The sequence below is a fragment of the Mus caroli genome, unplaced genomic scaffold, assembly GCF_978045245.1.
Source record: "Mus caroli unplaced genomic scaffold, Mus_caroli_1 scaffold_6, whole genome shotgun sequence".
Classification (NCBI taxonomy): domain Eukaryota; kingdom Metazoa; phylum Chordata; class Mammalia; order Rodentia; family Muridae; genus Mus; species Mus caroli.
Window position 1 is genome coordinate 8,884,293 of NW_028227261.1, and position 22,422 is coordinate 8,906,714.

General features: G+C 39.2%; 1 pseudogene; it reads right to left on the minus strand.

The window, feature by feature from the left end:
• Positions 1-17,764: 17,764 nt before the first annotated feature.
• Positions 17,765-18,484, minus strand: LOC147004062 (mRNA turnover protein 4 homolog pseudogene; annotated as a pseudogene).
• Between the last annotated feature and the right edge of the window lie 3,938 nt (positions 18,485-22,422).

Genomic DNA, 22,422 nt, shown 5'->3' on the forward strand with positions numbered 1-22,422 from the left:
AAAAAAAAAAACCAAAGGAACAAAACCAAACTACTGTCCCCATATATAACTAATATGTGTTGTGCACCAACAAGAACCTGCTTTAAATTTTCATGCCAATTTACAACCCCCAGACTGTACCAGGCAAGGTTAGTGGCTATTGAAAATACTACCAGGACAGGGCTATCTAAAGACACATTCGGCCGGGTGGTGGTGGTACACGCCTTTAATCCCAGCACTTGGGAGGCAGAGGCAGGTGGATTTCTGAGTTCGAGGCCAACCTGGTCTACATGTAAGTACACTGTAGCTGTCTTCAGACACTCCGGAAGAGGGCGCCAGATCTCGTTACGGATGGTTGTGAGCCACCATGTGGTTGCTGGGATTTGAACTCTGGACCTTCGGAAGAGCAGCCGGGTGCTCTTACCCACTGAGCCATCTCACCAGCCCCCCAGCCTGGTCTACAAAGTGAGTTCCAGGACAGCCAGGACTACACAGAGAAACCCTGTCTAGGGGAGAAAAAAAAAAAAAGACACAGTCGGTAGTGTGTTAACTATACAGAAAAAGACATTGTACAGTTTATTGTTATTTTGTCTTTTTTTTCCCCCAGAGCTGAAGACTGAACCCAGGGCCTTGTGCTTGCGAGGCAAGCGCTCTACCACTGAGCTAAATCCCCAACCCTGACACTGTACAATTTAAAATCAAATCTTAGACAGCTTTACATTTCAAATTTTTCTTTAAAAGAAGTGAGTTGTGTACAAGGAGGTTAAGTGCTTTATAGATAAGAAAATAAAACTGTGCCAGAACCAACTTATTCATCATTATTATCTTCTTCATCTTCATCTAATTCTTCTTCCTCCTCTTCCTCATCCTCTTTATCCTCCTCATCATCTTCCTCCTCCTTCTTTTCTTGCTCTTTTCCACCCCCTTTTCACTGCATCACGTTTTCCTTTAGCTCTGTAGGCAGCAATATCCTTCTTGTACTTCTCCTTCAGTTTGGCAGCCTTCTCATAGGGCTGCTTGTCATACACTGCAGTGTTGTTCCACATCTCTCCTCATTGTTTTGCAACATCACCAATAGATAAGCCAGGATACACTCGCCTTTGATTTTGGGGTAGTACTCAGACCTGAACAAGAAGAAAGCCGAGGGAGTCCTCTTGGGTGCATTGGGGTCCTTGAACTTCTTTTTGGTCTCCCCTTTGGGGGGGGATGTAGGTTTTCATTTCTCTTTCATAATGAGCCTTGTCAGTCTTCGGCATAACTTCAAATTTCCCCCCTTTTTTAGCAGCCATGGTCGTCCACCTCTCTGAGCACTTCTTGGAGAACTCTGAGAAGTTGACAGAAGCATCCAGGTGCTTCTTCTTGTGTTCCTCCCAGCAGGTTTGCAAAAATAAAGCATATGAAGACATTTTGCCTCTCAACTTCTTAGGATCTCTTTTGCCCATGTTTAGTTGATTTTCTTTCGCGAGGCACAGAGTCGCCCAGTGCCCATCAGGCTCTCGCTTTCTCTTTGAAGTGTTCTTTATATTTTCAGAATATCACTGTAAGGAATCAAACACAAAAATCATTCTCACACAGCATGCACATATGAGCAAAGTTTGATAAGGAATCCTGGCAATGAATACAAAATTGGGCATAGAGACTCTGGGTTTTATTCCCTGCACTCTGGAGACAGAGGCAGAGCTTGTGGATACTGGAGGTTCCTTAGGAGACTCTTTTTTAAGTCCCTCAAGACTTTGAGGGCATGGGAATGCCACAAGCAAAACCTGAAATGTCTGTGCTTAAGGTTATGTTTCATCTCTAACTCTGCCCAGACTAGGAAATTCAACAAACCAATTTTACACTGCACACCCCAACACCCCACATGTTTGCTACTTGCCTAGAACGAAACTGGACTTAGTAAGAAGCTGTAACCAAGTTCCTGTCCACCATCTTAGATTCTCAAAGATTAACCATAACATCTTATAAGGAAATCTCTGCCAACTGACTGAACGCCACAAAGCAAAAGAAAATTGAGAGGCTGGAATTAAAGTAGTTTGACAATGTTGATAGAATTTCCCTACACCAAATCACTAATGCAATACCAATGCTCATGACAAGATGAATGATGAAACAAACGTAAGAGACAGAACTCAAAACACAACTTGAACACCATCCAATGAAGTCAAAGGACATAAAGAGGAAACAAGCACAGGAACTCAAAGAGGACAGGAACTACCTGAATGAAATACAAGAGAACTCCTGCAAGTGGCTTAGGAAATAATTATGATAATGCAGGATGTTGACATTGCATCCAGAGATATAAACATCTAAGGAATCCTCAATGTGAATGAAATGAGAAATGAGCTCTGTAAGCCTGATGGTAACTCAATGGAGAGCCAATTCACAAAGATAGAGCATGCAGAAGACAAACATTAGTGTTTCAGTGCAAACTGAAGGAGCTGCCTCAGTCAATCAAGTAAGTTATAGGTGACACAAATGAACAAATTCTTGTTGCATGTTAGCAGAAATATTAAAATATAAATGTTTGATTCATGCCTAATACAGTGGGTAAGGTCTTTCATCCTAGCACTCGGGGTGCACAGGCAGGCAAATTTATGAGCTAGAAGCCATTCTAGTCTCTATATCAGGATACATGAGAGTCAAGTATGCAGAGTGAGACTCTGTCTCACAAACAAACAAACAAACAAACAAACACACAAACAAACAAACAGAAAACACAAACAAGAAATTAAATATATATTTACTACGTTGATATCAAAACTGGCTAAAACGTGAAAGGATATTAGAAGATTGCCTATATAGTTCTGAATGAATATGTCTCACATTGGCTTATACTTTTGAAGTTGGATCCCCAGTTGGTCACAATGTTTTAAAAAATTTAGCTGTGGAACCTTACTGAATAAAGAATGACACTGGTGATAGGCTCTGAGGAAAAGAGTAGACCAACGGCACCTTAATTCTCTCTTCCTCCTTAGGGACTGGAGGTGAGGATATGATCTCTCAGCTTTCTATTTCAAAAACATGGTTATTTGCTGTCAGGCCTCCTTACCATGGTGGATAGTTATCCTCTGGAAGCATTACCCAAAGTGGTCTTTTTCTTCGATTACTTTCCTTGATCATGGTGCTTTAGGAAAGCAGCAGACGAAAATATAGAAAAACATATGATTGGATTTAAGGTTCCCTTTCAGAGAAAAAAATTCATGTCATATTCTGAAAGCTAATCAAGAACAGAATATATGTTAGATCATAAGAATTATGAGGCCATTTTAAAAAATGATATCATCTAAAATCATCGTAGCATTTATTGTGTCTTCTTCTTTCAGTAAAAAGTAGGTGACCTTCCAAATGCTGACACCATTGCATACACTAGCAAGATTTTACTGAAAGGACCCAGATATAACTGTGTCTTGTGAGACAATGCCGGGGCCTAGCAAACACAGAAGTGGATGCTCACAGTCAGCTATTGGATGGATCACAGGGCCCCCAATGGAGGAGCTAGAGAAAGTACCCAAGGAGCTAAAGAGACCCGCAACCCTATAGGTGGAACAACATTATGAACTAACCAGTACCCCTGAGCTCTTGACTCTAGCTGCATATGTATCAAAAGATGGCCTAGTCGGCCATCACTGGAAAGAAAGGCCCATTGGACTTGCAAACTTTATATGCCCCAGTACAGGGGAACACCAGGGCCAAAAAGTGGGAGGGGTGGGTAGGGGAGTGGGGGGGGAGTGTATGGGGGACTGTTGGGATAGCATTGGAAATGTAAATGAGGAAAATACCTAATAAAAATATTTTTAAAAAAGTAGGTGACATAATGGCCTCACAGTCAGGAAATATTGAGACATAATAAAGTATATATTTGAGGTCTGGATGCAGTAATATATCTTTAAGAACACTTTTTTAATAACAATATTGATCACAGTACCACACATCAGATTATAAATGATGGTGACTAAAAAAAACTACAACAGTCAGCTTTGATCAAATGTGGACCCTGTATCTATCTTGTATTCAGTTGGGTGTCAATAGGCAGACTCTAGTCTAAAATGCTCAGTTGAGATCCTAAGGACGATATATAATGCTGCATCCTTTCTAGACCAAAGAAATAGAGTATGGAGTCAAAATTCAAGGATTACTTAAAAGAAATAATTTTCTTTGTATCTAAGCAAATAAAAAGTATAAAATCAGATCAATGGACTCAATTCCCCAATAAAAAGACACAGACTAATAGACTGGCTACACAAACAGGACACAACATTTTACTACTTACAGGAAACCCACCTCAGGGAAAAAGACAGACACTACTACCTCAGAGTGAAAGGCTGGAAAACAATTTTCCAAGCAAATGGTCCAAAGAAACAAGTTGGAGTAGCCATTCTAATATCGGATAAAATTGACTTCCAACCCAAAGTTATCAAAAAAGACAAGGAGGGGCACTTCATACTCATCAAAGGTAAAATCTACCAAGATGAACTCTCAATTCTGAATATCTATGCTCCAAAGACAAGGGCAGCCACATTCATTAAAGAAACTTTAGTGAAGTTCAAAGCACACATTGCACCTCACACAATAATATTGGGAGACTTCAACACCCCACTCTCACCAATGGACAGATCCTGGAAACAGAAATTAAACAGAGACACATGGACACTAACAGAAGTTATGAAACAAATGGATTTAATAGATATCTACAGAACATTTTATCCTAAAACAAAAGGATACACCTTCTTCTCAGCAACACATGGTACCTCCTCCAAAATTGACCATATAATTGGTCACAAAACAGGCCTCCACAGATACAAAAATATTGAAATTATCCCATGCATCCCATCTGATCTTCAATAACAACATAAATAATAGAAAGCCAACATTCACGTGGAAACTGAACAACACTCTACTCAATGATTCCTTGGTCAAGGATGAAATAAAGAAAGAAATTAAAGACTTTTTAGAGTTTAATGAAAATGAAGTCACAACATACCCAAACTTATGGGACAAAATGAAGGCAGTCCTAAGAGGAAAACGCATAGCCCTGAGTGCCTCCAAAAAGAAACTAGAGAGAGCATACACTAGCAGCCTGACAGCACATCTAGAAGCTCTAGAACTAAAGGAAACAAATTCACCCAAAAGGAGTAGACGGCTGGAAATAATCAAACTCAGGGATGAAATCAACCAAGTGGAAACAAGAAGAACTATTCAAAGAATCAACCAAACCAGGAGCTGGTTCTTTGAGAAAATCAACAAGATAGATAAACCCTTAGCCAGACTAACTAGAGGCCACAGAGACCGTATCCTAATTAACAAAATCAAAAATGAAAAAGGAGACATAACAACAGAACCTGAGAAAATCCAAAACATCATCAGATCCTACTACAAAAGGATATACTCAACAAAACTAGAAAACCTGGATGAAATGGACAACTTCCTAGACAGATACCAGGTACTAAAGTTAAACCAGGATCAGATTAATGATCTAAACAGTCCCAATTTCCCCTAAAGAAATAGAAGCAGTCATCAATATTCTCCCAACCAAAAAAAGCCCAGGACCAGATGGGTTTAGTGTAGAGTTCTATCAGACCTTCAAAGAAGACCTAATTCCAACTCTCCTCAAACTGTTCCACAAAATAGAAACAGAAGGTACTCTACCCAATTCATTCTATAAATCCACAATTACTCTGATACCTAAACCACACAAAGATCCAACAAAGAAAGAGAACTTCAGACCAATTTCTCTTATGAATATCGATGCAAAATACTCAATAAAATCCTCCCAAACGGAATCCAAGAACACATCAAAACAATCATCCAACATGACCAAGTAGGCTTCAACCCAGGAATACAGGGATGGTTTAATATAGGGAAATCCATCAATGTAATCCACTATATAAACAAACCCAAAGACAAAAACCACATGATCATCTCGTTAGATGCTGAGAAAGCATTTTAAAAATCCAACACCCCTTCATGATAAAAGTCTTGGAAAGATCAGGAATTCGAGGCACAAGACAGCAGAGATACAAGGAGAATGCTGAAATGGTGGAACTTCCCTTCACTTCTGCCTAGCCCCTCCTTCTGGACCTGCCCAATATTCAGCAGCTTCCTGCAATTCTTCTAAGCCTACCTACTTGGGGATCTTTCAATTAATTAGCTTCCCAATTCTTCACAGCAATTTTTGTTGTTTTGGATTTTTGCTTGCTTGCTTGCTTTCTTGTTCGTGTGCTTTTAATTTGTCTTTTCCTTAAAATCATCAAATTATGCAGGAATCCCACACTCCCCAATCAGGAACCACTCCTCCAACTCTGTTGCAGCCTGTCTTCCACACAACTTCCCAGAACCTACTCTGCACAGCTTCCCCACAAGGTTGCTGCTAGACTAGACAAGAACTGGATGTTGTAGGACACTGCACCTGAGATCTGAACCCTTCAGATACAACTAATCCTGTCTAACTTCTCATATTGTGAGTCTAGCAATCTGAGCTAAAAATGCACACAATTAAGCAATCCTTCTGAATTCTGATGCTCAGAACAGATACCCAAAATAAACAGAAACTATGATAAAATGTCCTTGGCTCAAACCACAAACCATATATGTATCCTATAAGGAGCACAGTTTACATGATATCTAAGATAAAAATTGAAAACCTAAAGTAATGACCAAGGAGATTAAAGTTTTTAAACATGTAAATCCACTCAAACAGGAACAAAATGAATCATGGGCAAGAAAATAACACCAGATGCCTGAAGGAAATGAGGACACTATAAAATATTAAAATTGAGTTCAATAGGTGCTTAGAAATGCCCCCCCCCAAAAAAAGCTGGGTGTGGTGGCGCATGCCTTTATTCCCAGCACTTGGGAGGCAGAGGCAGGGGGATTTCTGAGTTTGAGGCCAACCTGGTCTACTGGTCTACTGAGTGAGTTCCCGAAAGCCAGGGCTATACAGAGAAACCCTGTCTCAAAAAAAAAAAAAAATCACTGAAAATAAAATGCAGTAAGGCAAATAAAAATAATACAGAGAGAACCTGTGGGAGACAAATTATAATTCTTGCAGAAAATTAACATGATGTTAGGTCAAGGCACAATATTACTTACTGCTTGAAGGGTCAGGCACTAAAGAGAAACTCCTTTGGAAAACTGTCTAGATTTTTGTCAAAAAAAAAAAAAGAAAAAGAAAAGAAAAGAAAGAAAATATGAAGGAAAGAAGGAAAGAAAACTAGAACAAAATTACAATGCATACTGTACTGTTTGTTCATAAATGATTTCCTGATTGTTCACTGTAATTAATACTCTATGTAAACCCATACATATCAGCATAAGCTGGGAAAAGAAGACTTGAGATTTACCCAGGTCTCATTAGATCTAGGAAGGCTAGGAAGTCAACTCTTTTTATGATTAAAATGCGTTCCAGGATTCTCATGTAACCTCCAGGGTTGTGATGACTGTGAGAGGTTAAAATGGATTCTAGCTAAGCATGGAAGTGAGAGCTCAGAAGCACAAGTCCAGACCTGGGGGTCTGTCTTTAAAGAACAGGGTTCTGGGCTCATGGACACCTTTCAAATGGCAGGGCTACTTGTTTACCGTTGTGGTGACTTTTAGTTTTTCCCATATTGTACTTATGCAAAAAAATATGTCACAAGTTAATTGATCCTTCATATGTGAATAGATTAAATAAGCATACTGGTGATTAATAAAGCATCTGAGCTGAGTTAAGAAAAGAAATTAAAGCCTTTCCCTCAGAGCATTTAACTAAGTGTGAGTCCAAAGTTGAATTGTCTACTTCATGTTCCCTGTGCCTTCTATCCTTTGTCTGTCTTCTCAGTTAGTTTAAACCTTTAACTTCCTGAAGGCTGCCTCATGCATCTCTCCCTTTCTATCTGCCTTTTGTCTCCATGTGTAAGGTAGAAAATTTAAGTTTGACCCCCTAGACCAAGTTGGAGCCAAGAAAGAAAAATAGGTGGTCCCTGAAGTACCCTGTTCCCGAGAATGGCTGACCTCAGAACAGGTAATTACATAAGCCGGTTCAGTGATCTTGTTCCAGGACCTGACTGACCACAGAACTTAGATTAAAGTCTTGAGAACCTCAATACCTGTGGAGAATCTATGTAGGCCAGAAGAGGAAATTGTGACCCAAAGGTTGGAATGTCACTTTGATGTATACTAGTCTGACCTCAAATGTAGAGGAATACACCTGCCACAGTGTTCTGTTTGCTGGGATTATGTCAGCAACACTTGCATGTTTTATGTCTATGAAGTCAAACAATGTAATCACACTCTGTATATCTCAACAACATAATTTATATTCTAGAAAACATCTTTTGATTGTCTTTCCATTTACACTAACACAACATTAACATCCTAAGAACTAGAAACAACCATAAAATATATTTTTTCTGTAGAGAACAAAAGGAAATTGTGGTCAAAAATAAGCTCTAGGGTAACCAGGAATGTAAAACCACAGGGTTTTCTCTACAGTGCAAGAAAAAGTACACTTTTTTTTTACCAGAAGTGAAGGGATGGATGTAGTAAGCAGCTTGGTGACCTGTGGTAGTTGAAGTGCAGGACCACACCTGAAAGTCCCAGACTATGAAATTGTCCCAGACAACAATCCTAGGTCATTGTTTCTCAATAAGTACAAACCATCCTTGGGGGACATGGGACATGTACCTTACAGCTTGGTGTCCTCTATACTGTATACTTGGATCCTCCTCCAGGCCCTTATTTTTAGAATCCAACTTTAAGAAAGAAACACATGTACTTTGCAAAAGACTTTTGAGGTAGCCACACCTTCATCTTCACTGTGCACAGATGATTGAGACAATTATTACCAAGAAATTTCATTTTGAAATTATACTGTGCTTACTTGTTCCTAAAATAAACCATCCTGGGATCAGTATCTTGAAGCTTCAGTCAGCATTGGCCACTGAGTCTACAGGGGAATTTTATACTTTACTTCCCAGTTTTAATAATTCAGGAACTCTTTAGTTTACTCAAACTTAGAACATAAAACCCAAGCAATATCCAACCAGAGATATTTCCAATCCTGAAAATCCTTACCCCCCATCCCCCTCCCCCAAATGCGTCCCACTCATTTCTCTTCTGCTTCTCACCTGAGCAGAGGCAGTCTCCCTCCAGTGTTATCCCATTAAATCTCTGTGTGTGGTTAAATGTTCCATGGGGCATTGTGGTATATCATGACTTCTGACTGCCAGGAGACCTTTTACTTCAGAGCTATTCACATATTCACTGGGATAGATTTTCCCTGAGTGCTGCAAGAATTTCATTGACAATAACCCACAACACACCCACAACCAGTGCTGAAATACTTATAGAGTGGTATTGAACTAGATTTCTTTTGGTCTCAGGGATTGTTATTCTAGCAGACCTAGGGTTTGCAGAAACCGCCATGCTTGTATCACTTAACCAGTAAACATCAATCATAGTCTTTCATTCTGACTAATGAACTCAGTTTTGAGCACAAAATTTCTTCCCCTTTGAAATTTTAGCTTTTTGATGTTTTTCATTTATAATGACCCATAGAGAATATACTTTATCAGCAGCCAGCAAAATGTGTCACAGAAAAATGCAGAAAAGACCAGAAATTTGAGAATAGAATTTGGGAGATACAAGTACTAATGCCTACACATGAAATATTAATGATGATGTTCATAGTGTGAATAAATTTAAGTAAAAGAACACTCTGAAATTGAGAACCATGGTCAATTTGGCCAAAAGTTTGGGAAAAAAAGTATCCTAGTCTATGCACCTACAAACATGGTTTGCTTTGCTATAAAACTGAGTGTGAATGGCCTGTGAATATCATGGAGCCAAAGAAAGAGAAGATGAGGGAAATATACAGAATGTAGGTGAGAGTGTGGTTACTGGTTTTCCAAATGGAAGGTGCTGGGTGATTCACAAAAATCCCAAGAATCAGACCTCTGAAGGCAGGGAAACAGATTTCACAGGTAATAGGCATTCTCAAATGGTCTCCATAGGCCAGAGATGTCACAGGTGTATGGACGCAGTAGTAATCTATGCTCTGTGATGATGTACCAGGCCTCTGAACACTTCACACACTAATACTCATGTAATAGAGAAAAGAAAGTATCATCACAGGGAGTGGTGGCCCACGCCTGTAATCCCAACACTTGGGAGGCAGAGGCAGGCAAATTTCTGAGTTCAAAGTCAACCTGGTCTACAGAGTGAGTTCCAGGATTGCCAAGGCTACATAGAGAAACCCTATCTAAAAAAAAAAAAAAAAAAAAAAAAAAAAAAACAAAAAACCAACCAACCAAACAACAACAACAACAACAAAAAAAACAAAACCAAAACAGAAAAAAAGGAGGAGGAGCAAGAGCAGGAGGAGGAGGCGAAAGAGCAGCAGCAGCAGCAGCAGGAGGAGGAGGAGGAGGAGGAGGAGGAGGAGGAAAGTATCATCATTGTAGCTTCCACAATCACAGGACACTTTCAGACACAGGTGGGAGATACTTTGCAACATCCACATCCTCTGCAGGTGAGGATGTAACTGAAGTCACTGTGGTACAGCAACAACTCTAATTCAAAATGTCCATCCCCTTCACTGATTAAAAACTAAGAGATGTATATGTTTAAATTTTATTTACCTATGTGTAAATGTTGCTATGTTATTAATGTTGCTAGAAAAACACATTTCTTTGAATATTTTGGATAATTGAATGGGGTATGCCTTTCAGTCAATCACAGTTCTACTGACTCTGGAAGACGAATAGCTCATTGCTGTCAAAGTAGAACACCTGAAGATCTATGGCCTGTTTGAAAAGTTTTGACAAAACTGTCTGGTCAATATACCAAGCCAGCTCACGAGAAGCTGGGGCAGAAAGTGGATACTTTTGTGCCAGGACATCTGGACATACAGAAGTGTAATCTTGCAATAAACAAAAATTAGTTGTGAAATGGGGTGAGGCAGAGCATGGTTCAGATAGACAGGTTGGAAGCAGGAAGAGGGAGGATTACTTGTTGGGTGGTGGACCACAAACTAATTCAGAGCACCCATCGAAAAGAATCCATAAGATCCTGGCAGCCCAGGAAAAATAATCTATGTCAGCTTCCTGTGCAGAACATGAAAGCCAGGATCCTCCAGCACCATCACAAGACACTTGCTAAGAAGGTGTGTGACTGCTTTAGAAGGCTCAGTTTAATGATGAATGGATTGCTATTTCCTATCCATATAATTTCAGTGGAGCACAGGCTGTATGCTAGCCAGTCGGGACAGGAAGGATCAATGGTAACAGGTGTTTGAGAACTGGTCTTGATACTGTTGCTAGTATTAGAGGCTGTGATGTACAGCAGCTAACATCAGGAGTGGTAAGGTTGTTGTGACCTTTCTGTGGTTAGGGAGTTTAACAATTTCCTTTCCCCTTCCATAGGTACCATTGCATACCTGGAAGGAGTGAAGAATCTGAGACACAAGGAAAGCTCTGCAGTTGTTGTCCTAGCATTCCCACAGCAACTGAGGCAACTTACTCTGGATGTGGAACTCAGTTCTGACTTCTCTGTTTTTAAAGAGACAGCTGCTAATTTATAGTAGTTGTTCATTATTTTGATGAAAGATAGATAGATAGATAGATAGATAGATAGATAGATAGATAGTTAGATAGATATTCACATTAAAATGTTCAGGCAAATAGATGTACCTAAAAAAAATTATCTACTGAGGTAAACCAGACACAGATGGAGAAATATGGAATATATTCACTTATGTGTGGATATTAGCCACTGCTAAAACAATGAACTTGATATTCATAGGCCCATTTTATTCAGAGATATTAAGTATAGAAGAGTTGACTTCAGAGCACACAGTGGCACCCAGATTCCCTGGTGGAAGTAAGTAAAATAGATTCCATGGATGGACTGGAGGCAGATGGGGATGTGAATGGGTAAATGAGGTAGAGAGTGGGAGGGAAGTTAAGGTTGAAGGAGAAAATGCTGAGAGACAGTTGGAATTGAGAGGGGCATTTGAGTGATGATATGGAAAACTACAGTGGTACATACTTCTTAAATGCTATAAAGACAATCAAAATCCAGTAACCTAGTAATGGGGGTGAAGAAGTCCCAACTGACCTGGTATTTGCATCAAGTGAGCTTTCTAGTACACTACCTGAGTTTTATTTAATTAGGTTTTTGGCTAAGTGGGTCCCTTGGATCCATAAGCAATCTAGACACTTGATAAGATAACTCTTTTTTTCTGTAGAAATTGAGAGCAGTTCTCCATTACCACACATGCCATCCAGAGAACTCACTGGACGTGGAGAAGTTGAACCTTCCTGACTATATAATATTGTCTTTGTTATGAGAAGTTACTAAACAGGGTAACAAAAGAGAAATGTGAAAATCAACTTAGCTGCCTTCCAAGTGCTGGGATTAAAGGCATGTGTCACCACTGCCTGGCTCAAAAAAGAATTTTTATTGAAGAGAAGTACTACAAATATAAGCAATGTTGTTAGCACCAGGTGCATCTGTGGACAGCTAGAAGTGTCTTTACAGTCAGGTTTTCGACCCAGTGAAGAGGCTCCTCATCTCTAGGCAACAGCACTGCTCCTGCATCTGTTGTCATGGCACACACCATGGTATCACTCCCCTTTCACATGCCTCCCATCCTCATGTACTGAATAAAAGAGTCTTCCCCTGTCCCACAGCCCTTCTTCTTCTTACCTCTCACTCCCTCTCAGAGGCTGCTTCTGCCAATAAAACCTCCCCCGTGAGACCTGAGGGTTGGTGTGATTTGTCCGGGAGTTTGTCTGCCTTCTCTAAAAAATATGAAGAAGCCCTTTCTTTCACACAAATAATATCTCAGAATATATAAAAATTGAATATAGGAGAGAAACCCTATGAATAAGCCATGTGATAAAGCCATCAAATGTTATAAGTCATGAGAACAACAATACTGCAGAGAAATCCTGTTAAATGTATTCAGTTTGGTGACTTGCCTGCTCCCTTGAGTTCTGGGGGAAAAAATGCTTGGCAGTCGGGAAATATACATAATAGCCATGGCCAACTGAAAATAATGGGCTGGGCTCAGGAAACATGAACCATTTCCAGCTCATGGTGCTCCTTTTGGATGGGTGTTCCTTCCTTGTAGTTAGACCACTTGCTATAAACCAATCAGCTTAAAGGCCAATATTCCTTTACACTCTTACCCAATCACATAATGTTAAAGCTTGGAAAACCCCCCTTATGTTTTTCTTTTTGTCTTTTTCTTTTTTCTCCTTTATAAATGCCATTACCCAAGGGATCACTCTCCTATCTGGTTGTATCAGGTAGGTTTGTGGCCTAAGCTGGAGCTTCAATAAAAAACTCTCATGCATCAGAGTTGTGATTCCTGGTGGTCTCTTTGGGGAATTTGAGATCTGGGAACAGTTGCACATTCAGCCTTTTACAAAAATGTTTCTGTGACATTCTGTCTTCACACAGGTCACCTTGATGACAGTCTGTTGTTCCCCAAGGTAATGGTTTTGATTTTTTTCCTGATTAAACTAATTCTTTAGTTAAAAGGCTATACCACAACATAGTTTTAAAACTGCACATTACAGTTGTGTAATTGTTGCCACACCCTACTGAGACCCTTGGGGTGGTGGAAAGAAGGCACAGAATCAAAGAAACAGATTCTGGGAATCAGGCAAGTGGCAAATGCAGACTCCTTTATTGCAAGTACTGCACAAACTATTATACTCCCATCTAAGCCTGATCAAACATCGGGGGTCTTGAGCCGTGATGGCAGTTAAAAAAATTAACTAATGAATGTTGTTATCAAAGGCATTTAGAAACTATCTAGGCTATCTATAAACAAGATACAACAGAGGTTGACAATTTAGCTCTACATCAAGGAGACACTGCTGATAAGACACCAACAGCCTTACCATGGAGGTGGTTGAATGACCCACCCATTTGGATTGATTGTATATGACAACTGAAAACCAACAGGCATTAGAACAGCTAGTCCAAGAGCAGCTGGTTGCTCAGCCTATAGAGTAAACCACCAAACCTTGGAATTCTCAGGCAGTTGTCATTTAAAAATATCTGGAAAATGGAGGTTGTTGAGATGTCTCAGAGCAATTAAAAAGGTTATTCAGCCAATGAGATCCTTGCAGCCTAGAATCCCATTGCATTCTCCTGGAAAGAATGTTTGATGAAATTTAAAAAAAAAAAGAATCTCGCCTTGCTAGGGATTGCAAATCGCCCCTGAAAAAGATACAAAGAGTGGATTCTATTAATTATCTAGGATACAGAATAAGTCTGCAAAAGGTTAGGCCACAAAAGGTGCAAATCAGGAAAAACCAATTGAGGAATCTTAATGATTTTCAAAAGTTATTAGGAGATATTAACTGGCTGTGGCTTGGCCACTCAAGATCTAAGCAATTTGCTTCAAATTTATTACAAGGTGATAGAGATATAAATAGCCTGGAGAAATTAACAGCCAAGGATGAGAAGGACTTAGCTCAGGTAGAAAGGAAATTGCAGGATACACAACTAGTTTGTATTGTTCCAAAATGGCCTGCATCTTAGTTATCTTACCTTCTACTCATTCCCCTACAGGAATTTTCATGCAGAGGGAAGATTATGTATTAGAGTGGACATTCTTAGCACATAAACAGAGTAGGAAATTAAAAACCTACAAGGAGATGGTCTCTGAATTGTCACTAAAAAGTAAAACGAGACTTCAAAAATTAATTGGGATGAATCCAACTGAAATCGTGGTACCTTTTTTTAATGCAGAGATGACTCATTTGGGTAAAATATGAACGTTGGTAAAAAGTATGCAGTAATTTCTTGGAGAAATTAACAACAGACACCCTAAAAGCAAGTGACTTTTATAAAATGAACTACTTGGATTTTCCCTCATATTGTAAAAGCAATTCCAATATCTGGAGCCGCTACATTTTACACTGAGGCTAATAAATAAGAAAAGGCAGAAGATTTAAGTAAGGTGGCTGATTGTTCCTAGAAATCAGTTCAAAAATCTTAATTATGTGAAATATTCATGGTGTTCTCAGATTTTCAAGAGTCTTAATATAGTAACTGACTCTCAATATACAGAAAGGGTTGTTTTACACAGAGAGACTGCTGATCTTATTTAGGATGATTCTGAATTGACTTCACTATTTATTCAACTACAACAAATTATCAGAAATAAGAGTAATTGACTATATATAAGACATATAAGATCCCATACACATCTGCCAGGCTCTCTGGCACAGGGTAATAATGAAATTGACCAGTTATTTATAGGAAGTGTACTCAGGGCTTTGGAATTTCATTAAACAACAACAACAACAATACCATTTTAACAGCAAAGGTTTCAAGAAAGTATTCTCTATCACAAGAAAAGGCAGTCTCTTCCAAACGCTGATACCATTGCACACACTAGCAAGATTTTGCTGAAAGGACCCAGATAGAGCTCTCTCTTGTGAGACTATGCCGGGGCCTAACAAACACTGAAGTGGATGCTCACAGTCAGCTATTGGATGGATCACAGGGCCCCCAATGGAGGAGCTAGAGAAAGTACCCAAGGAGCTAAAGGGATCTGCAACCCTATAGGTGGAACAACATTATGAACTAACCAGTACCCCTGAGCTCTAGACTCTAGCTGCATATGTATCAAAAGATGGCCTAGTCGGCCATCACTGGAAAGAGAGGCCCATTGGTCATGCAAAGTTTATATGCCCCAGTACAGGGGAATGCCAGGGCCAAAAAGTGGGAGTGGGTGGGTAGGGGAGTGGGGGGGAGTGTATGGGGGACTTTTGGGATAGCATTGGAAATGTAAATGAGGAAAATACCTAATAAAAATATGGAAAAAAAAGTAAAAAAAAGAAAAAAAGAAAAGGCAGTCTCTGCTTCTGTGTCTCTTTCATATTGTATTAGAAGTTCTAGCTCAAGCAATAAGGCAACTAAAAGAAATCAAGGGGATACAATTTGGAAAGAAAGAAATAGTGAGTTTTCTATTTTTGGCTAATATGATAGTATATATAAGTGAGCCAAAAAAATCCTTCCAGAAATTACATTGATAAACTTTGTAGCAAAGTGTCTGCATACACAATTGACTTGAAGAAATCATTAGCTCTGCCCTACACAAAGTGATAAACAAGCTGAAAAGAAGTTAGGGAAACAGAACACATTATATTAGCCACAAACAAAATAAAATACATTCATCTTCATCTACCTCTAACTAAGCAAGTAAAAAAGTGAAAGACAAGAAATTCAAGTATCTTAAGAAAGAAACAGAGCCGGGCGTGGTGGCGCACGCCTTTAATCCCAGCACTCGGGAGGCAGAGGCAGGCGGATTTCTGAGTTGGAGGCCAGCCTGGTCTACAAAGTGAGCTCCAGGACAGCCAGAGCTATAAAGAGAAACCCTGTCTCGAAAAACCAAAAAAAAAAAAAAAAAAAAGAAAGAATCAGAAAGCTACCAGAAGGTGGAAAAATCACCCTTGCTCATGTATAAATGGAATAGGCACATGAATATGTCCATCTTACCAAAAAGCAATATAGAGTTTCAGGGCAATTCCCATCAAAATTCCAGAAAAAAATTTCACAGAACTTTAAAGAAAAAATTCTCAACTTCATATGGAAAAGAAAAAAAAAAAAAAAACAAAACACAGGATAGATAAAATATTCATCAACAACAACAACAACAAAACTTCTGGAGGTATCAATATCTGTAACTTTAAGCTGTACAGCAGAAAAATAGTAATAAAAATTTGTACAGTACTGGTATAGAACTAGATAGGTGAACCAATGGAATTCAATAGAACACCCAATAATAAACACAGTCACCTACAGGTACTTAAATTTTGACAAAGAAGCTAAAACCATACAATGAAAGTGGAGAGCATCTTCTATGAATGATTCTGGTCTAACTGGATGTCTTCATGTTGGAAATGCATATAGATCCATATTTATCCCCCTGCATATCACTCAAGTCCAAATGAATCAAAGACCTCACTATAAATATATACACACTTAATCTAATAGAACAAAAAATGGGGAATAGCCTTGAACTCATTGGAATAGGAAACAACTTCCTAAACAGAACACTCATGGCTCTGAAACTAACGTCAAGAATTTTTAATAAAAGGAACCTCATGAATGTGAAACGCTTCTGTAAGTCAAAAGACACCATCTTCAGGATCCCTATAGATTAGGCAAAGATCTTCACTACTTCTACATCGATTAGATAAGGATTCCTGCTACTAAGTAGAATGAGGGGAGACTTGTGTTAGAGGATACTGAGAGAAGAGGAAGGGATGATATTGTAATCTAATGTGAATAACTTCAATCTAAAAGATACACATGAAGAATAGGAAGACATTCATTTACATGGAAAACAGAATAGAAACATGACATGTGAATATGCACATACTACTTGCAACATGGAATGAGGAGTGTCTAAAAAAAAAGAAAGATGAATTGTCTTACTTTTACAATAAATTACAATTATAACAAATAGCGTGTAGTATGTTTATTAACATTCATAGAGATATGAATAAAATGGTGATCTCGTCATTCATATGCACAGTTCAGTAAATTATAAACCACCTAATATTTATTCTTTTTTTTTTTTCTTGCTGTCTCTCGGGAACACCCCACAGACACAATTTTATTCTTTATAGAAACAAAGTCATTCCCTAGCACCCTCCCTTGTCTTTGTCCACAGCAAAATAAATAGCTGTTCCCTCTAGAGTGGTGACAGCTGTCCGGGGGTGGGGTGTCCAGCAGAGATGAAGAACTCGATGGAAGGCCTTAGTCCTGGCTCTCAGAGTCAGCTGCCTTCCTCCTCCTCAGACTCTCCCTCAGACTCAGGCGCGCTCTCAGGAAGGTCATCGCCCATCTGCTGGAATCGTCCCGACTGGGCGTCCCACATATATTTGATGATCACTTTGAATTCAGCCATCTCATACCCAAACAGCTTCAGGATACGGGCCTACTCTGGGGTCAGCACGTCACCCTCTTTGCATACTTCATAGTCAGACAGCAGGGTCACCACACCTTTCTTGAGGGCAGTGGGCAGCCCCAGCTGCCTCAGCTGTGGCTCCATGGAGTGAGGGAATTGCTTCAGGGGCCCTGGATCCAGGCTCACAGTTAGCATTGCTTTGTTTCCCGCTCGAGCAGAATCCATTTCTGTATACTTTGTGAACCACTCATTCACCTCCTCCTTCGTGCTGTTGGTAAAAAGCAGCCCAACTTCACCTCTCAACTTCTTGCTGACCTGATGTAGGTTGTCTTTGTATTCATCAGATGGGCTTCGACCCAAGGCCACCATCATCACCTTGTTTTTGCCAAAGAACATCCGGCTGTGCTTCCAGGCGTTCCGGATGTCCTTCAGCTTGCTGTTCCTCATGTTGGCCACAGAGAAGATGAAAAGGTACTTGTAGGTGTCCACACATTTCCGAAGCTCTTCTATCAGGTTCTGCTTCAGTTCCAAGCCTTTCTTGGCAGTTTTTGTTAAGGAAACTTTCTTGTCTCACTTGGATTTGGGCATCGCAGCAAAGGCATGTGCGGCAGAAGACCGGGTGGCCCGTCAGGTTAATATTTATTCTTATATAGAAAGTCAATTACATGGTCATTAGGAAAATCTTGAAAATAATAAATGTTGAATAGGAAAATAATATTTAAAATAGTTTCATACAGAATTGATTATAGGGACAGAAAAAAAAATGTGCCATATTTTTTCCATATATTTTCAACGATTTTTTTTTTTAATTTTAGCTGAGGTTTACCTCTTTACAGAGCATATGTGTATACACTCTGTGCTGTTGCTAACTGGACTCAGATACAGGCATCAGATGTCCCAAACTGACATTTAGGGTGATTGTCAGCCACCATGGGGGTTGGGTATTGAACCAGTTTTCTATTTAAAAGAAAGCAACTCTATTAACTGGTACATCATCACAACAGCCCTCCAAGAGAATGTGCCCATGTCAATCCTAGTCTCCTGGAGCCTGATCATCCCTTTCTCAAAACCTGAAGAATACCTGGAACTTTGTTATAGTCTCCTTTCACTGCACCTGCCAAGGTTCTTATTCAATAAAACAAACCAAAACCAATCAACAAGCCAGGCGGTGGTGGTGCATGACTTTAATCCCAGCACTTGAGAGGCAGAGGCAGTCAGATTTCTGAGTTCAAGGCCAGCCTGGTCTACAAAGTGATTTCTAGGACAGCTAGGCCTATACAGAGAAACCCTGTCTTGAAGAAAAGTAAAAACAATTAAATAAAATAAACAACAACAACAAAAAACCAAAAAAAAAAAAAACCCCAATCAACAACACACCACCTTAGCCATGTGTGCATGTGTAACCTCCTTCAGCCTAGGCAGGCTGGTTCAGACTGTTTACCACTGAGGCAGGGCCACCTGCTGTGCTGCTTCTCCACTCTACTAGTTTCCTTTGATGTGACACTGTGAGGCTGAACCGGTTCTCCAAGATTTTCTGGACTTAACTGCAAACTGTGAAATTGGTGAGTTTCTGCTAAAAGGCTGTTTTGACAACTTCACATCTCTACATCAAGAAACTTGGCATGACTGGGGATGGGTTTCTCTCTTTATAAGCGCAGACTTTTTTATTAAACATTCGAACCTTGAGCAGGCTAGCATGTCTTGGTTCCATTATTTCTCAACCCGCCTAGGTTCCCTCTTCTCTTTCAGCTCCAGGTTGCCTCCCAGACTCTAACCTGGACATGAGAGCCACAGGCCAGCCCCAACATGCATGAGAACAATGCATTTTTGGATGGAGACAAAAGACAGAATTTTTCAAATAGTTACCTGATTAGTATTATTTAAAAATTCACATGTATTGTTATATTAATTATAATGTTTTTTTCAAACTATAAAACATTCTGACCTATTATCATCACACAGGATCATACCTAGTGTATTTTTTTTTCACAAGTTAAGGTATAACATTAATAAATCAGAATATGAGAACAAATTAATGAATGCTGTATTTATATCAGACAGTTCATATATTTCAGGTTTAATATTAATACAGAGTGTTTTGTTGGTTAATAAATATTTATATAATGATAAATATAAAGACAGCTAAAACTTTAAAAAAATTGCTAAAATATTGTTTAAGATTCAATCAAAACTCCAGTGGTCCGTATGGGACGAATATCTAAAAAGCTCCCAGTGGATGTATAATCTCCAATGGCAAAGAATCTGACTAGCACAGTGATTAAATAGCAGAGTTAAAAACCATGGATGGATGTGAATTCTATCAGCTTTGAATCTGCCACCAAAGAAATATAACCATGTTTGCAACTGACCAGTCCATCCTCTGAGAAAGTATTACATAAGAATCCAGGCAACAATAAGATGAATAAAAAAAAAAATCAGGATACCCCACACTTACATGGTCAGCAATTTAACAACACAGTTATGAAATGCACACTAGGATTTGAGGATCAGTGCTCTTATGAGCAGCAGAGTAAGGGATTTCAATCATTCTCCAGTTTCTGTCCGTCCACTAGCCTAGCAGCTTCTGTGACCTTGGAGTGTCCAAGTCTTCTAGTTTGCAGTTCCTGCCACTGCTCTGGTGACTGAAATTTTCCCCAAGGCGTAACTTGGGGACAACTGCAGAGGAAGGGAATTTTCACATGGCTGTGTAGACCCCAGGAAGTATTCTCTAGTCCTAGTTCCACACCATGCAGCTCCAAACTCCTACTGACAGGGATGGGCTGATGATCCCACTCTCTTCCTTCAGGCCCTCAGTCCCTCTTCTGAGTTCTCCTGTAACAAAATCAATTTCAACCCAGGAATAACTCTACCTGCTCCATGTGTTTCCCATCCCCAGGCTGTCCCATCAGTTGTCCTGAAGCTGAAGAGAAGTTTCCTTTCCCTGCAAGGTACTGACATAGACCTAGTGGGTTCCTTAAAATCTAGACGCTGGAAGTTCTAGAAATGCCCATCAGGCTCCTATAGTGTGGCTCTTATTATTTACCTTACAATGCTCTTCCACAAATAGTTAATGTTCCAAATCCAGTGAGCTTCTGTCTCCATGTTCTTCAAACATGGTATGGCTAATTATATCAAGCCAAGGACTTGCATCTTTATCAATATACACATGCTATCTTCCACACAACTCAAACAGAGTCTACCTGGACCTATTTTGTCAACCATCACCATATGCTTGCGGTACCATAGATAAGAAGTGTGTGTATAAATGGTTATAGAATGAATATTGTGTGAGGGGTACAAGGTAAGATGTGTCTTCATTGTGTACTTCTAGAAATTTTTTCATGAACCTGGAAGTCACTTCAGATCTGGGTAATGATCTCTCAGTCATTAAGCAGTGAGGCCGAAATCCACTGAACATGTGCAATGTGAAACAAGAGACTGTCCAACTGGTTGCAATTTCCAGACTAGTAAGAGCTACTCAAGCCACCTAATTTTAATTTGCCTGGTATGTGTTTCAACATCCCTGAAGAAGCAATTGGCAGAAAATACTAATTATCATCTGAAATCAAGGGCCAGTATCCTTGAAATCTATGAAGCCATGCTTTCATGTACTTTTCTATATTTTTCTCTCATACTTCCTTAAATTCAAGAGTTATTTCTGAGGCTCTGAAGGCATCTACATATTTCCTTTTTTGAGCCTTTTTATCTTAACCTAGTAATACTTGCCTGGAACATTGAACTGAATTTTACCTATTTCAGTTAATACAAATCACCATATGTAAAACAGTGTTTCTAACTCTTTTAATGCTAAACACGGACATTGAATTCAAATTATTTTTAGGTGGGCAGACTACCCTGCAGTTCAATGAATGATTTCTCAGTTTTAAGACAATTGGAAAAATGTGTTTTCCTATGTTTTTAAGCAACCACTATGACAGGGTCATTACATCCCAAAGAGATTGTTATCCACCAGTTAAAAATCATTACTATTAACTTTATGATATAGGTTTGCAAAAATATTCATGACTTCTGCGTATGTTTTATGTGAGGCATTTCCTGGGAAGATGCTACATATATTCATCTGAGTATCCCAAGTGCAAGTTAAAAACAACCAAAGCAAACTTGTAGATTCTTTCAGCTTTATTGGAGTTAGTTACAGGACAATAGGAAAGGAGTTGTTGACCAGATCACAAGAAACTCAGAGTCACTTGTTATCCTAACAAGCATTTGAGAAGAATTATGATTACTGGATACTCGAAGCACACTTCACATCTATAAGCATATTTATAGGATAAAGAATATGCAGTCTGAGTGGCTCAGTTTGCCAGATACTCTTTTAAGTATAACTTTTCTTAATTGGATCATTTAAATTAAATATACAGAATGTTATCAGTTTTACTAGATATTTTGAGGATTGCATTAAAGACCTTACATAGTTTCCTTTTTGAAATGGATTATTTCTGTCTCAATGAAAGTGTTACACAATACTATCTTCTGACTTCCCAACTTGTCTTCATCTTGTAATA